Source organism: Lampetra fluviatilis, chromosome 53, assembly GCF_964198595.1.
Source record: "Lampetra fluviatilis chromosome 53, kcLamFluv1.1, whole genome shotgun sequence".
NCBI classification, from domain to species: Eukaryota; Metazoa; Chordata; class Hyperoartia; order Petromyzontiformes; family Petromyzontidae; genus Lampetra; species Lampetra fluviatilis.
This window is the reverse complement of record NC_136327.1, coordinates 5,368,224-5,381,750: the sequence shown is the minus strand read 5'-3', so window position 1 is coordinate 5,381,750 and position 13,527 is coordinate 5,368,224. Positions and strand designations below refer to the sequence as shown.

General features: G+C 48.1%; 1 protein-coding gene across 4 annotated transcripts in view; it reads left to right on the top strand.

The window, feature by feature from the left end:
* Positions 1-13,527, top strand: part of RGMA (repulsive guidance molecule BMP co-receptor a) — a 103,240-nt gene that overhangs the window by 72,129 nt on the left and 17,584 nt on the right. For 2 of the 4 annotated variants that reach the window (XM_078879281.1, XM_078879280.1), the window contains one exon: positions 11,885-11,932. The gene's annotated coding sequence lies outside the window, so the exon portion shown is untranslated. Of the gene's footprint in view, positions 1-3,875; positions 3,901-3,921; positions 3,942-11,884; positions 11,933-13,527 lie in introns of those variants that run through there. The other 2 variants (XM_078879279.1, XM_078879278.1) reach the window with 2 other exon arrangements.

Genomic DNA, 13,527 nt, shown 5'->3' with positions numbered 1-13,527 from the left:
TGGTCAAACCTTTTTTTTTAAATATACAGTAATACCACACCTCCGATTTGTAGCACGGTTGGCTACTTACGGTGCAAAAGAAGTTCTCAATGCATAACACAGCCCCACCCCTACAACACCTGGCAAGCCCTGCTGGTGGTTTCCCATTCAAATACTGTGGCAACCAGGCTCAAACCTGGGACTGTCTGCATGCTAATATTGTTCACAGTTGAAAGACTAACATAGCCAATTGGGGTACCAATAATGATAATTATCTTTAATCCATCAAGTGCCTTTCATATTGAAATATCTGAAAGCGCTGTACACAAAATAAAACTAACACTCACAAATACAAATAAAATCCCAAATACAATAAAAGTCAATAACAATAATAGCAATAATGACAACTACATTCGATACAATAGATATATTGCAGACAAGCTATGATGAATGCCAACATAATTACTCGTGGTACAGGTGAAAATCTATTCAAACTACAGGAAAGCCAAGGAATAAAACGAACAATGTGCAATTGCTCATTTCTGATGGCGGATCTGGGCCAGTGGTGGAGATTCCACATTTCCATTGCAAGAGTAAGTTTCATACTCTTAGGTTTTTTCGGTAAAGTCACGTAGGTAAAAAAAAATTAAAATTAATAAAAAACGTCGTGATTTTTATTTATTTTACTTTTATTAATAAAAATTTTTTTTTACCTATGTGACTTTACCGAAAAAACCTAAGAATATGAATCCTTGCAGTCACGAAAGCTTCAAATCTAGAATTAAGGGTAAGTTTATCTTGTTGGAAAAACCACAGTTAAATTCTTCCAACGATTATCTCGAACTTGTGAAAGAGGGTTCATTGAAAAGGGGACGTCCTATCACGTTGTGAAGGGTAGACCTATTGGCACATAAAATTCAATTGCTATGCCGTATTGTGTCGCCTAATGACGCTAGTTGTAATTACTGGCAAAATGTCATACTCGAATTGTAAATGATTTGGGTTTACTCTCCAACACACTGGTGTGCTGTACTCTCTATTCATGCATCTGTGCATTTTGTGGCGGTCTTGGCTAGCCGTGTGCATTTACAGAGGTGCTAATGTACCTCTGATTGTAGTGGTTTTCTTTGAAAAGAGTGTTTTAATGATTATTCCTTGCTTTTTAGGGAGCAGTGTTAATGGGCCACCTTGAGTTGTAGTCGGTGTCCTGGTAACTGGGTGCACAGCTACGTGGACACGTGTGTTCTGAGCGTGCCGGTGCTATGAATCCAGTTGCACGAGTTCGAATCCCAGCCACTGCGAACATCACTGGCGAGTCAAAAGAAAAGCAGTTTAACACGTAGGCTTTCGCGACCAATATCATCCATGACAGAGTTTTTTTAGGTTAGATCGCGTAAATATATAAATGTGTCGTTAAACACGCCACCACCCGACACAGCCAATTAGTAAAGTTTGTCACGTGGCTTGGCTCTCCCAACACACTGGTGTGCTGTACTAATAACGAATTGGCATATTCTGTTTATGTGGCTTGTTGGCTGTGTCGGGTGGTGGCGGGTTTAATGACACATTTATATCAACGAGATCTAACCCCAAAAAAACCCTCATGTATGGTATTGTCGCGAAATCCTACGTGTTAAATTGTGTTTTAGCGTAAGATATTCCCGTTTTTTGAGATGTCGGGCACACACGGCGAGAAGAAGCCACTTGCGGGGACTGTGATAGTAGACGGAGGGGGTATCTCTCCCCGTGGATTGCGGTGTGCTAGCTAAGTGCTTATTTTAGTGGTCTCACACACACACGTGCTTATAGATCAGCCAACTTACACACAGAGGACATATCTGACTCGGAATGGACCCCCACGAGGTATGTTTTTTTTTGCCAGGTTGCATTTTATTTATGGGTGCTGGAAGCCAAGCAAGATTGGGGATCTCTCTAAATGCCAGCTGTAGTCGTGTGCGATTTCTAAACATTTATAAACATGCGTTGAGATTATTTCGATTAGTTTGGTGCTATAAATGTCCAAATGATGGGCCACTTTATTGAGATATTGTTTGTGGCCTGGTTGCTTCTGAAAATAAGTGAATACCTCGGTGGGCTTTGCCTTTTAGAATGGGGATGGTTTAGTTTTATTTGTATGTGTTTCGGTGATTTGTTTACCTTTCATGTATTTTGCACTATCATGTTTTTGCACTGTTTGCTGTTGTAACGTTCTTACCCGCCCCTATTGGACATCTGTGAAAAATAGTTTCATAGCTCATCAGATTCCTCCAGTATAAATACAAATTGTGATTCTCTACGGTTTGATGTGTTCCCGTTGTCTTGTTTATCGCTGTACATTTAGGTGAATTAATTGATTTAAATTGTGATCGATAGCCGTGTAAGGATACAGTAGGTGGCAGCTTGACCCTGTTGTAAGGGAGACCTGGGGAAAAAATTAATCATACAGATTGAGAGCCGAACATAATCTAAAGGATGAAATTTAATTCTGGGAATCAAAATGAGTACTTGTAATATTGCTGCATTACATTCTGAAATTACACAACATTGGGTATAATGATGTGCATCATGATCGATTTTTTTTTATCGATTCTCAACATTCAAATGAATTACAACTGATATGCTAATACAATTCTAGATGTGGCAGCTGTGGCGGAATGTTAACTACCTCACCTGGTATACAGGAGTTTGTGGGTTCGATCACAATCCTGACGCCTTCATATTTGGAGTTTGCATGTCCTCCCTGTGGTTACATCGAATTTTCTCCGGGTCCTCCGGTTTTTCCCCTCCGCATTTAGAATCGACATGCGTTTTTAGAGTATTTGGCTGCTATAATTTTCCACGCGATGATAGTCCACTTCGTTAAGCTATCATTTGTCACCAGATCGCTTGTGAAAAAGAGCTATATAGCTCAGTGGGCTTTACCTGGTCAAATCAAAGTTGTCAAAATAGTAAATGTCTCACGGTAACGGCGGAAATTGGGAACGACGCTTCACGCTCCTGGCCCCACCCGTCCATATTTCATCCCGGTGATTTGTGAATCGGCACACTGATTAATGCACGTGCCGCGACTTGCTCGAGGAGAAACGGGAGCGGAATTTTAGTTTTTCTTAATAGACGACGATCTTCGGCGCGCATGTCATTGTCCAAACGCGGTGGTTGTGACCGCGTCACGGGGCTAATCAGATCGTGCCGCATTCCCAGGATGATATCGCTGTCGCGCCGTTAAAGCCCGAAAATTAATCGTCTAAAAAAAAAGGCCATTAACGCTAAGCAGAGGCAGGCAATTTTGCACGGTGATTCGGTAGCTGTAATTAAACCCGGGGCTGGTAGATTAAAGTCAAAAGTAATTGAAGTGTTAAATTCATTTTAAAAAGAGCACGTAACCAAAAATAAATTGATATTTTCTGACACACACACACACACGTGTCACTGTCATGTAATTAACTACTCATTATTTGAATGTCATTTATCCATGAAAGTCGTCTCAAGGCTCATTTTCAGGAGGGTGCTGCTTTTCAACGTTGGGCCAGTTTGACGAATACGGCTTTGGCTTCGTGTGGGAGGAAAGCACGGTTGGGCTACGTACGATGCTTAAGAAGTTCAACATAGATAACCCAAAAACCTTTATTATGAATAGATACATACAAGTGGCACTCCCAGAATAAGCCTGCACGTACGAGGGGGGGGGGGGGTAACATTCAGAACAGGGTAGTTCAGTAATCCATTTACACCGCTTACACCTCCCGGCCACCTTGCAGCCCGGCGACATTTGGGAGTTTGGCGGACCTCCGCGGGATCTGCCAGCCCTCTCCGCCGCACAGCCGCCTGATGCGCGGCCGCGCTCGTGCCGTGCTGTGGGGAGATGCTCGGGCCGGTGCTCTGCGTTGTGAAAACCACGGCCAAGGAGCCGGAGAGTCGGACGTGAGCAAGGGCGCGCGCCGGGAGACTTGGACGGCACGCAGGTTGCCCCTAGTGATTGTAGTCTAAAGCGCCGCGTGATTTTGCGTTTCGAGCCAGGGTAGGGGAGAAAAAAAACACATCTTTTGTACGAGTCTGTGTTCTTATGCAGATGAGTGTTTCATTAACTTATCTCTATTCATGCATCTGTGCATTTTGTAGTGGTCTTGGCTAGCCGTGTGCATTTACAGAGGTGCTAATGTACCTCTCATTGTAGTGGTTTTCTTTGAAAAGAGTGTTTTAATGAATATTCCTTCCTTTTTAGGGAGCAGTGTTAATGGGCCACCTTGAGTTGTAGTCGGTGTCCTGGTAACTGGGTGCACAGCTACGTGGACACGTGTGTTCTGAGCGTGCCGGTGCTATGAATCCAGTTGCACGAGTTCAAATCCCAGCCACTGCGAACATCACTGGCGAGTCAAAACAAAAGCAGTTTAACACGTAGGCTTTCGCGACCAATATCATCCATAAGAGTTTTTTTGAGGTTAGATTGTGTAAATATATCAATGTGTCGTTAAAACCGCCACCACCCGACACAGCCATTTAGTAGGTTTGTTACGTGGCTTGGCTCTCCAACACACCGGTGTGCTGTACTAGTAACGAATTGGCATGTTCTGTTTCCATGCAAACCTTACTAGTTGGTTGTCGGGTGGTGGTGGGTTTAATGACAAATATATTTACGCGATCTAACCTAAAAAAACTGGAAAAAGGAAAACAAAACCAGTCCTCATCCTGCGCCCCCCCCCCCCTTCCTCTGCCTAGTACCAACCCACAATGGCCAGTGTGGTGAAGTATAGTTAAACAAGCATCATGACCAATATAGCATGGTGTGGGTGGGAGGCCTGCATCAAGCTGTGGAATTAAAGAGGGCTGTGTATGAACTTAATTTTAAATTCGCATTCACTGAGCACAGGTCCTAGAGCCCAAATGAAAGTGGCCAGCGACTAACGGCGCTGTTGAAGGTATAATAGATGAGCTAATAAATGTCTTGAATTGCGCAAGGTGATAATACAAGTGGGAAGGGCAATGGATGGGAGAGAATGCCAAAGTGGGGCAGCACCAGGGAATACATTAGAAAGGGAAGAGTATTTTTGATCTGCGGTGTTTTGGTGGTTGATCACGGACGGCACGGATGGGACCGAAAAGTCTGATAGACTGAGTCGTGGCTGGAGAGATGTCGACATCCTGCATCAGATTGATGATGGAGAGGGGTGTTATAGGAGCCCCTGGCTGTTTGTGGTGTCTGCGCGCGCCCGTGTCAGACTGTCCCGTGGCTTGCCCCCCCACCGCGGTACAGACGGTTGATCTCCGTCCCATCCTCAGTTGTGCCAGCGCGTGGCACCGTGGAATTTGTCAGCGTTCTGAGGACAGCGCGACCAGACACACAGCGGTGTAGTCCCCGTTATTCCAGCCTAAAAGCCCCCGGCGCAAAGGAGGAATTCTGGCAGCCTCCGCTCAAACCAAGCAATCCGGCGATCTGGGACGGTGAGCAGTTTAACATGTTTAGAAAGAAGGGAAAGTACATTTGTTGAAGAACAGTTTATTGGGTAAAAAAATGTTAATGCTTTTGTAATTTCTCTAAGATTAGGCATGTAGCGACTTGCTTACCGTGGGCAACTTGGTGAATTATTATGATCCAGTCACGGTTTAATTGATTGAATTTTGTCTTTTTCTACCTTTATGCCTATTTGTTATTTCATTAGCGTAAATTGAATCGGTTATTTGCGTAGATTGCAAATAATCTAATCTTACGCACGTAATGGGATGCATTTATCGTTGGCGAAAATAATCCAGCAACTGACAAAACCCCTACATCCCGACTGAAACTTTATCTTGTGCATGCTTTTGGGAGTTTTTTTTTTCTTTGTGTGCACATCTTCTTCTTTGGCATTTGCTGCTTGTCCCCTGCAGGCTTGCTTTATACAGGCCCACTTGTTGGGGGACGCTCAGCGTCGTCGGACGCACAATGCCTCCAACGGGCCCATTACCTCCCTCGGTGTATTTGCCAAGGCCGGCGTGCCTCTCGCCACGAGGGTTTTATGGATTTTTTTTGGGGTCGTGTCTGTCGTCGTCGAAGCCGTGTGGCTGAGAGCGCCATCTTCCTGTATGCCCCGTCCGTCCTCATATCCCAACACAACTTCCCTGCCTGCTTGAGCGTGGTGGTGTAGCAGCTGGCGAGTGTGCAGGTGGTGCAATTGCACCAGGGGCTCACCGGCCGGGGGGGGGGGGGGGCGCAGGTGCTGGGCTATAAAGAGGGGGAGTGGTGGGACGTGGGGAGATAAGGTGGATCGGGGATTGCCCCATTTAATAATTTCATTCCTTGCACCAGAGCCCAAATCAACCACGCTACACTGCGCCACTGGTGGAACCGTTCATCCGCTCGCATAAACCAACCCTGCAGCGGGCGTGACTTATTTATTTTTCGCTTTTTAAACGGGGGGGGGGGGGTGGGGGGGGAAGAAGTGAAGTGTGTAATATTGGAGGAAGTGTAAAAATTAAGTGATGGGACATAATTGGGAGCGAGCTTTAGCAGTGTTAAGCTGCCAGGGTGACGTTTCTCACGCCACAACTGGATTTGATAATTCGCCGTTGGGGACGCCTCGTAATCCCATGGGCCGCCCAGCCGCAGCCCTAGCCCAGCCCTAGCCCAGCCCTAGCCCAGCCCTAGCCCAGCCCTAGCCCAGCTCTGCTGTCACAGCCCAGTCCTAGCCCAGCCCATCTCTAGCCTTGCCCTCGCCCAGACCTCACCCAGCTCTGCCACAGCCCATCTCTAGCCCAGCCCTCGCCTAGCCACGGCCCATCTCTAGCCCAGCCTTCATCCACCCCTAGCCCAACTCTGCTGCCACAGCCCCAGGCCAGTCACAGCCCAGCCCTAGCCCAGCCCTAGCCCAGCCCTAGCCCAGCCCTAGCGCAGCCCTAGCCCAGCCACAGGCATTGCCCGGCTGGGGCGAGCAGGTGGCGAATCGTCACGTCGAATAAAAACACCGGCATCGACCGGCCGGCGCACTGACTGCCGTTTAGTGCGCGTTTGACAAAATGAAACTGATGAGAGAGATCGCCTTTCGCGCTCCCCCTTTTTAAAAGGAACGGTAATAGCGACTATTGACCGCCCACGCGCGCGCGTCCGCGTCCGTCCATAAAAGCGGAGAGAGAGAGTCAAAAGGCCCGGAGGTATGAAATGCGCATTTGCGGTTTTGTCGGCTTTTTTTGCGCACGGACGGGTAGCGTAAATCGTGGAGGGGGGGGGGGGTGTAAGAGGGAGGCACCCGGTGGAATAATCGCGGCGCGTAGTCTCGCTAACTCGCTGTTGCCGGATCGCCGAGTTTGCAAGCCGCAAAGGCAACGAGGGAATTCGTTCTCGCAGTTTTTTGTTGTTGTCACAAACGTAAGGTGCTGTTTAATAATATATAATGGTGTTAAAAAGAATCATAATGTACAATCCTTTGTTAATCCACTGCTGGATTTGAAGGCCTCCCCATGCCGTGTTCGTCAGGAGGGTTATTTAAGCCATACTTCACCGTGCTGCTCAGTATAGGAGTAAAATAAACTCGTGAGCAGGTTATCAGATAAATTGTTGCATCCTCAGGATTGCGTGAGTGATGACGATGATGCCGATGGCTTGGGGACACCTTCGTTCGGCAGTGGGACACCTTCGTTCGGCAGTGGGACCCCGCTCATGGCTGATTGTGATGGTGATAATGATCAAAATGCTTTGTCTGCTGCCGATGACCAGTTGTGCGTCTAAGGCTCGGGCTGACTGAAGCAGAACCCAAGAGATATCCGATGCGCGATCGTGCCGGGGGAGATTATGTTGACGGCACGTCGCGGCTCTCGCTTTGTCGATTCGTTCTAACGGGCGTTTGGGAGCGAGCGAGAGTTTGACCAGCACCAGCCGCGTTTTTTTATTTTAAACGTTTTCATTTCACAAGCTCTGCTGCGAAATGTCATTGCGACGGCGTCCGAGAACGCCGACTCATCGCGCTAAAACATTAACCCCTAAAAGGAGACACGCACGATGCGCGTGGAGTGGAGGCGCTGAATGGAGACGGAGCGATTGGTGTGCGATTTTTTTTCCTTAAGATGTTACCGGAGAGCGATTGCCGTCGGTGACCGTGGGCATCGAGGTGAGAGCAGGACAGAGCAAATATATACGGCACAATTTACCGTGCTACTTGTATTTATGTAGAGTCTTAATGTACCTGCGTCTAAATATGCAGTTACGGTCGTCGTCGGCTGTGGGGAAGAGGAAAGTCTTGAGCCTGGACCAGAAGAGGAGGCAGGGAATCGACAGCACGGGCGGCTGTGTGGAAGGGAGTTTCAGACTGGAGGCAACAGAGGTAAATGAGCAACATCCCGCTGAGCGAAGGTTGAATGGGGGCTTCGACAGAAAGATTTGGTGGCTGGAGCCAGCGGAGCGTAGAGGGTTGTAGTGGGATGAGGGGGGGGAGACGAAGGAGAGTGGAGGGGAGTAGAGTGAGATGAGAGGGTATAGGTGGTATAATGCGTGCAGGGGAGTAGTGAGATGAGAGGGTAGAGGTGGGAGAATGCATGCATGGGAGTGGAGTGAGATGAGAGAGGGTAGAGGTGGGAGTGTGTGCAGGGGAGTGAAGTGAGATGAGAGGGCAGAGGTGGGAGAATGTGTGCAGGGGAGTGGAGCGAGGTGGGAGAGTGCACAGGGGAGTGGGGCGAGATGAGAGCAGGGGCTAATGCGGGGAGCGTGAGCGGTGATTCGCAGAGGAATGGGGGGAGCGGGCTTTACCCCAGAGAGCTTTCTGGCTGAGGCTAGGCGCTGACAAGCACGGCGTGTGCTAACGACCAGGCCCATGACTGCCCTCCCAGCTATAGTATTCGTACGGAAGGTTTTTTTGTTGTTTTGGTTCTGCCGAGTTCACCAAAGGTAAACGGCGACACGCTGCACGTTTCGGTGTGAAGGCGCCCGTGGCATGTTCGTAGTTTCTGCATTGAGCCCTTGGATTATAGACTGCGCGCGCATGTGTACGCATGACTAGAACGTACGCGTCCATTTGTTGTGCAATTTATCACTGCGGTGGAGCGGTGGTGCAGTGGTTAGCGCGCCGCGCTATGAACACCGAGATTGACTGAGCTACGGCAAACTTCAGTCGCAAGTGGAACCAGTCCTGGTTGCTGCCTCCTTCACCAACCGGCACTTATCGGCACGGTGAAGTATGGTCACGCAACGCTAATGGCCGACACGGGAGCGGTGAGGCCTTCGTTCTCCGCAGTTGGTTAACCAAAGGGGTTGTGAATTATGATAATGAAATTGTATAACTCCACACAGAATAACCGTATTTGTACGTTTTGACTGCTGGAATTTTATGTCACGTGTGCCCTGCGGAAGAAACTTGGTTGCGAACTTAGGAAATCCGTCCAGAAGTAAGTCATCGCAGACGGAGGGTAAAACCTGGCTTCGTAACACAGCGGGGGGCTGCGGTGGAATTACACACGGACTCAAATCTGAATCCATATCTCCTCCTCTTGGGTAGGAAGTAATTTGATGAACTCTAGAGAGCTTGAACCCCCCCCCACCTAGGAGTGAGGGAATGAGGAGGGGGGAGGGGTGGTGGAGGAGAGCGTTTGCACACGCAAAAAAAAACCTTGTGAAACATCTACTATTTCAACGGCGGCGGCGTTGTAGATGCCGAGGCTTTCAACGTGTTTGCGAGGTGCTCACAAAGGCCCCTTGCATTTTGGATTTCTAGGGATGCGACGCGGGCTTTGAGTTTTTTGTTATATTATTATTTTTCCCCTCCCCATTTCTTTACCGTGGAGCTGTAAGTCAAAACAAACAAAAACTGCTTGTGATGGTCATACGGGTCTGGAATTTGTGAAAAAAAATTGGTTGGGGGAGGGAGGGAGTTGGTGGACAGAGAGAGAAAGAAAGAGAGGGGGAGGGAAAAAAAAGGTGTTCCTAAAATGTGTCAATTGCAACAATGAAAAGGGTTGGGGAGGGTTCTTGTGGCAGCAGGGATTGAGTTTGTCAAATATTCTCGCCAAGTATGTAAACATTTCCAGGCAAAGTTGAAGCTCCGAAAAAGTTTTTTTTTTTGCCATCGGTCACCAAAAAAAAAACTACCGGAGTCCCCCCGCGCAGTTCTTCCGAGACGACGCAAAAAACCAAACGATTGGAAAGCAAAGGAAGTTCCCCCCCCCTCCTCTCTTAATATTTTAAGGATTTCTCGAGCTGGTACGTGCACAGTCCCCCCCCCCCCATCTGGGTAACTAAACACACGGCACTCCTTTTGCGCTAAGCCGGTTTTGCACAGAGTCGATTTGTTCGATTTTCGCAGGCACCCGTTTAAATTTCTCCAGGGAGTTGGCAAACGCATACCATCTTCTGCAGAGTGCATATGAAATACCCCCGTGACATATTCTTTTGCATACGATCAAACCGCCCTGAATGCGTCCAAGCTCCATCACATCTCCGAAGCTAAGTGGGGTTGAGCCTGGTGAGCAATTGGACGGGCGACTGTCTGGGAATATCAGTTTTTTTTATAGGATTGAGCCCCAGGAGATGTGGGAATACAGTACTGGAATGTTGAATCTACCCGAGCGGAGCTTTGCGCGTGTCACCCCCTCATCTCCGAGTTCTCCGATATCCTCTCTCAAGCCCCAAACACTCATTAGATGCAGTTGGTCAAAAACGTCCTGATGCCAGGAGCACCTTCCTGAAATATAAAAGAAAAACGGCATTGCTGGGTAAAACATAAAAGGCATTATTATTTATTATAAGTGGAATGAATCGATCCACTTGTGATGTGTACCATTTCTGAAGCTGTACAGTCGACCCCAAAAAAAGTGTTCTTCCTTGGTGTCCATGCTGCAGTCCACTGGTCACTCGGTTAATCTGAACAATTATCACTTCCCTTTCAGGTCACGGAATCTAGTTTTTTTTTTGAGTTTCTGCCCCTGCCACCTTCCATGCTGGGATTGAGACTGTTAGATTCACTGCATCGAATCTCCCAGCCAATGTCAACGCCGAGTGGCAACATTTTTTCTACTTTGCCGTATAAGTTGGTGTGGGCTTTATTTTCCCATGCATTTCATTTCCAGTCACACTAATCGGCCGTTAACCCCGTTTTGTAAATGACCTACTGTACTGTTATTATTGTTTTATCGTTGCGCGGCACGTCCATAATTTTTCGACCGGCCAAGAAATCAAACGCCGGTCGAAGCGGCTTTATACGGCTAAGCTGCTTGTGTTGGAACGCTGCCCACGCTCGCATAGTAAATCATAAATAAATGAGCGTTTGCGTTTTTGTTGGCAAGACGTCTCGCCATTAGTTTGAACAGTAGAGTGTACGCCCTCCTTTTGTGAGGCTTAATAAATAAATAAGTACAAAAAGTTACTTAATTTGCTGCTTTTAAGAAGAAGGAAAAAAAAACCGCATTGCTTCCCATCCTCCACCTCCCAGCTATACTGCACTTGTGCCCGCCGGGCATCTGATGAGACGAAAACAAATTAGGTGTGAAAATTCTTGCAGCTAGCAGTGCATTACCCTGTGCCCGGCAAACAGGCTATCAGAAGATAGCTCCATTAAAATAACCTCTCTTAATTCCCTTCAGCGGGCCTCGATCTATGGCATCTGTTACACGCCCTGCAGATTGCAGCGCTTGCATTCCAATACAAAGCAACAGTTGAAATAGTACTGGATTATGCGGGAAAATTAATTGAAATATCTTACTTAACATGATGACTTTCTTTTTGTGTGTGTGTCGTCGTCGGGACAACGTCATCTCGCTTACAATCTCGTGCTCGGTCTCTGCTTTTGTGTCGATGGCCGCCCTGGTCCCTTTCTCGATCGCCTTTTTTCTCAGCACCATCGGCGTCTGGCACCGAGGCTGCTTTATAATATCGACTCTCTTCTTCTGCAATCCCTTTTGTGTTTCTTAATGCCATGCATTCTGTGGTCCCTTGTGTGTGTTTTTGCAGGAGGTCGGTCGTGATTCTTCTCTCAAGCTCTCGTTGTCATCAGGCACGGTAAGAAAACAAAACACGCCCTCCCCCTCCTCTTGTGCGTCCGTTGACTTGGCTTGTTCGGTCGACGTCTTTGCGGAAGACCGGCGCACGAACACGCGTGGTTGACGAACGTGAGTTTTGTGAATTGTGCTCTAAACGCAAGGGTCAGTCTGTGAGCTCAAGTGTCCCCTGATTGCGAACCATAGCTGCGCGAGGTGCGTTTGTCAGCGGGCGTACCTGTTTTCTTATTCCCGCGCCTTGCCCCCTTAGGGTTGTGCCGATAACACCCCCCCCCCCCCCCGTTCTCCGCTTCACGCTGGCGTCTAATATTCAAAGTCATTCAATTTCTCCCAATGGCTCTGATTAGTCTGTGAATAGCAACAGAATTGTGTAAATATAATTGTTGCAATCACCGTTTTCGCGCTGTGGGCGGCTAAGAAGGTTTGGCAGTGGAACATCAGTGAAGGTCATCCCATCGGCCAAAACTTTAGGCTTTATTTTTATGGGGCTCAACCTTCATACCCGCTTTGATGTTGAACATTGCTACGTTGAGATATAATTCCACGAGTCTGAGGCTGCATAGTTTCAAAATCCCTTCCTTGACTTCATAGCCACTGCTTCGGTGATGTATGACTAATCCGGGGCTTTGAGGGTGAGGGTTGATGCATTGCGTAGATTTGTGAAATCCCAAACCCACTAATAAATCTGCAAGGTGGCCAGAAGATGGCAGCGGAGCAAGCGGGGTTGCAAACCCATCCAACGGGATGTTTTGCGTGCAGTCTGCTCGTAGGGTTTTCTCGGCGTACTCCGGATTCCTCCCACAAAGTGATTATTCGAAACCAATTTGGTCGAACATCACAATGCGGGATCTGCCAGAAAAACTGTCCGAAAAAATAAATGTCATTTCTATTATTGTCGCCAATGACCAAACCCAACCCGGAATGCTCCCGCTGTCCTCCTGAAGCTAAGCAGAATTTGGGCCTGGATAGCTCTTGGATGGGTGACCACCGCACACGATTGTCTTAGGCGGTCGCAGGGCGGCACAGGACAGCGGGGCAAGCTCCGTTGTTGTACTGTACTGTGCTGCCACATCTACGCTGCCCACCTTCAAGCAGCACTGAAGTACGGTCGAAAGTCCCCACAATTTACGCAACGTGGAGAGGCTCTCGTTGTCCCGCAGAATATTGAACAAAAAGGGCTGTACATGCGAAGTATTATTATCCAGTATTGTATATCGTTCAAAACATCGTTAATGTTAACAGCAGCCTTTACTATTCCTTTATTACTTCTCCAGTGGATATTGCCTCTTGACCTGTTGCCTCGGAGCCTCCGAGCAATAAGAGACTCTGTAAATTCCGAGCGAGAATCGATCTGCGTGGGCACGGCGGGGTGGGGGGGGGGGCGATGAAAAGCGCACGGCTCTTTAATGCCCGGTCGGAAATCTAAAAGGGATAAATAAGGTCAGCGCGACTCGTTAGCGTTCGTCGAAAGCGAGAGACTCCGCTTACAAAAGGGCCCTGATTTGTACGAGCGAGCGAGCGCGAGCAGGGGGTGGGGGCTGTTTAATTCACAAGCGGACTCGCGCGGAGCGGCGTTGCTGTGATGGACTTGCGTCT